Source organism: Condylura cristata, unplaced genomic scaffold (assembly GCF_000260355.1).
Source record: "Condylura cristata isolate star-nosed mole 26May11 unplaced genomic scaffold, ConCri1.0 scaffold00031, whole genome shotgun sequence".
Taxonomy (NCBI): domain Eukaryota; kingdom Metazoa; phylum Chordata; class Mammalia; order Eulipotyphla; family Talpidae; genus Condylura; species Condylura cristata.
In genome coordinates this window covers 3,513,763-3,518,138 of record NW_004567132.1, presented here as the reverse complement: position 1 = coordinate 3,518,138, position 4,376 = coordinate 3,513,763, and positions in this window count along the sequence as shown.

Below are 4,376 nucleotides of genomic sequence, written 5' to 3'. Positions count from 1 at the left end.
CTCAAGCTTCTTAGTGCTGCGCTTTAACCCGCTGCGCCACCAGGGAGGACCTAGGCTGAAAACTTTTATACGATATTACGACCTCCCTCCTTTTATTCTCCCTTTCTTAGGAGCTACCAGTAACTAACACCCTATGCATTTTGTCAGTTTCGTTCCATTCCACTTTTCTCAGGCTAAAACAGAACCTCATTACTTCATGTTTAGATGACTTGAATAATTGTGTAGTTAATTTTCTTCATCTCAGTTCAACATACTTACATGGCAGAATTACTATCATAAAATTACTGTTAACCAGAAGTGTTAAGGATAAGGAAATGCTATCGATGTTTCAATGGTATTTTCTTGTTTTTTAAGGTTATTTATCTATGCATACAAGAACTGGGGTACAAGCCAGAGATATGGGGTGTGGGGAGGGCAGTGAGAGGATTCACCAGAGAGCAGGGAGCAGAACAGGCAGATCAGGTGAAATACACTGCTGGGCAGCAGTGGGTGGGACAGGAAAGGTCTGCTGCACCATGTGGGCCACCTCCTAGCCGGGTTCAAACTCATTCTACAGTGGCTGCGGACTGCTTCCTAATGCTGCACTTTAACCTGCTGTGCCTCTAGGGAGGGCCCTCAATGGTATTTCTTTACTCGTATATTTGCTTTATCTTTTCCATTGCTTTATTCCCATCTTAGAGTATGTCCATGAAAACATGAACAGATGACTGTCCTGCCTCATGGTATTTTGACTCCCTTCCCTTCACAGTGGACAGGACTGTAATTTGCTTCTACAAAATAGAATATAGCAAAGGTGATGGTATGTCATCTCCATGATTATATTATGGACGGCTATAACTTCCAACTTGGCTTTAGGCTGAATATTAACTATTTGCTTGATGGTTCTGGTGGAACATATTACCATATGGATAGCAAGTTGTTAATAAGACTATCATCACCTAACAGCTCTGTCTGAATCCTCATGAAAACCACATGGGCATAGAAACATGTCCTGATCCAGTCAACCCTCATATAAGACCTCAGCACTGACTAGTACTTTGATTACAGCCTTATGAGAGACATTGAAGAAGAGGACCCCAGCTAAGCCTATTCGGATTTCTGATCCACAGAAACTGGAAAAGAGCAAACGTGTGTGGTTTAAAGCATCTAAGTTTATGGTAATTTATTGCATGGGTAAATAATGAAAATCCTTGCATTATTTGGTAATTGAGCAAGTGAATGGTATGTCCTCTTTGCATATAAATTAAAAATCCATACATATTTTCTTTGTTTTGGTTAATGTGTGTTTTGCTATACCAAAGCTTTGTAGTTTGATGTAATCCAGCTGTTTATCTTTTCCTTCACTTTCTTTGTTTTGGGGAATCAATCTTTAAAGATGTTATGGAGATGTTGGCCCTCCCTGGTGGTGCAATAGGTTAAAGCACAACACTATGAAGCTAGCCACAGCTGCTTCAACATTAGTTGGATACCCCCCAGGGAGGTGACCCACATGGCATGGTGAGCCTCTCCTGTCTAGCCTGCTGCTCCCTTCAGCAGTGTACTTTGTAAGTCTGCCTGTTCTGCTCCCCACTCTTTCCGATGAATCCTCACACCGTCCCTGCACCTCTGGCCTATACCCAATTCTGTATGCATAAATAAATAATTTTTAAAAATGTTATTGAGATACATGTTATGCAATATTTTACCTCTGTTTTCTTCTGCATATTTTATAGTTTTGGGTCTTATATTCAATTCTTTTGTTCATTTTACACAGGTTATTGAGCATGTTGTGAGGTAGAAGTCTGGTTTCATTCTTTTGCTTATGATGGTCCAGTTTTCTCAGCACTATTTATTGAATAAACTGTCCATACACAATAAAATACTACTCAGCAATCAGAAAAAAAGATAAACTCATGCCATTCACAGCAACAGGGGTGGAGTCGGAAGAGATTATGTTCAGTGAAATAAGCCCAAAGGGAAACAGAAAAATATTGATGGTTTCACTTATAGGAGGAATATGGGAGAACCAAATAAGGGATCAGTAAAAAAAAAGATAATAAGAAAACAAAATTAACAGGCACCTATAAATCAGAGACATACTTGCAGGGGAGTAGGAAAAGAGAGATCAAAATGGGAGTGAAGAACACATGGACTATGGTGATAGTGCGTAGGTGAATTGGTGAATTGGTGGTGGGAATTTTATAGGGACTACACCTGAGAGGAGAAAATACACATTGTACAAGAAAGATGCAATATATATACATATATCTATATATATCTCTATATATATGTATATATATATGCAATATATATGCAATATATATGCAATATATATGCTATATATATGTATGTGTGTGTGTATATATATATATATATATATATTCAATAAATGTTCCCTTTAAAAAAGTAAAAAAAAATATTTCTTAACAATGAAAAAAAACTAAGTTGATTTTAGAAGTAGAACTTAGTCTCAGGTCATTTTTCTCAGTGTGTACTATTAAACAGTGTGGTGAATGAAGTAGCTTCACTTAATTCATTTAGTGCTTCTGAGTTTAGGTTGTTGTTTGAAGACTATCACTGCCACTGAACACAAAATGTGTTTAATTAAATATGTGATCCGTACTTTCACACAATAGTTAATTAAACCTTTGTTTGTAGACATAGAGCGAGCACTCCTTTTTATTTTTTCAAAGGTTTTTGAAGTTCCAAAGTTATTTTTGCCATAATTCTCAAGGTGTAGGTTTAGTTAAATTTGTATTTTTAAATAACATCATCACCAAAAACACCAATGTCCTATAAAGCTGGACATTCAGAAATAAAATTGCATTATAAGGTGAAATGTTATAATGATATATCAAAACTTAAATTTTTTTTAATATTATTTATGCATACAGAACTGGAGTACAGGCCAGAGGTGCAGGGGTGTTGAAAGGATTCACCAGAGACAGAGTGGGGAGCAGAACAGGCCAACTGACAAAGTACACTGCTGAGAGGAGCATCAGGGGGGTCAGGAGAGGTCTGCCGCACCATGTGGTCACCTCCGGGGCAGGCGGGAATCGAACTCATGCAGAAGTGGCTTTAGCTTCTTCGTGCTGTGCTTTAACCTGCTGTGCCACCAGGGAGGACCCCTAAAACTTAAATTCTATAGAAGTTCCCTTACTTGGTAAATAGTAATGACAAGATGTACCTTAACATTTCATATATCCCATATAAAATTTATAAAAATATATAAAATTGTTCATAAATATCACAATTTTCTTAAGAAGAAAAAATATTCAAACTGAACATCAACACAGTACAGTGGCATAGGGGGTATGTAGTTTTGATTGTAAGTATTAAAGAAAAATATATGAGGAGACAATATGTTTTTTACCAGGTTGAGACTGGTAACAATGGTGTTTGTACTCATTATTTCCAGAATTTTTACTGAGGCTTTAAATTTTCACTAGGGCAGTTCCCAAGTCATTTTTACTGTTTCACCAAAATCCTCTGTCCATTCTATTTTTATTGTGATTGTGTTTAAAACTTATTGTATAAAGTAGAAAACAATCTTAATTAAATATGCCAGTGAAAAAATTTTTTAGGAAAACAGAATGATAGTGTATTTGGCACTAACAGTTCTTGTTAAGAAGTTCTTACTGGAAGACCCAATTTCAAAATATAATTTGGAAAGAAATGATAAATTTAAATGCATGTCATTTCTAACCAATATGAGAATAAAATTGGGCAATTCATTGTTTGTGTAGGTAATTATAGTGATAACTCCCTTGTCTTGTTGTTTCCCTTTCTCACTTTTTTTTTTACAGGCAATAGCATTTTATATAAGATTTATTCTCAGTAAATTTTCATGTACAGAATAACATACTAGCAACTATAGCTTGTGTTATTAGCAGATATCTAGAATGTACTCATATCTCATAAATTTAAACTTTATACCCAGTGAGAAACAACTTCTCATTCACCCACTTGCCAGCCTACTTTTGTATTCTTTGCATCTAGGAGTTTGAATATTTTAGACATGTCTATAAATGTAATCATTTAGTTGTATTTACAGGTGCATGTCACCCATGATTCAGATTTAAATGTCCTTGCAAGCAGGTGGTCTAATGGTTTTCTGTGATAACTATTGGAAGTATAGACATAATAATTATTTAAAATAAATGTGGTGTAGAATTCAGGAAATTTAGAACATTCTGAATAATTAGAAAACTAACTTGTGTTTACTTGGAAAGACCTGAGAAGCCACTATCTGGTAGGCTTTCCAGAAGTTGCTAACAGACATACATTTCTCTCTAAAGTAATAGGGATTACACTGTTGGTGGAGGGGAAAGGTTGGTTTTGGGGTCTTTGAGAAGGCTGATGTGGAATGTGGTTATTGTCTGCCATCTAGGATGATA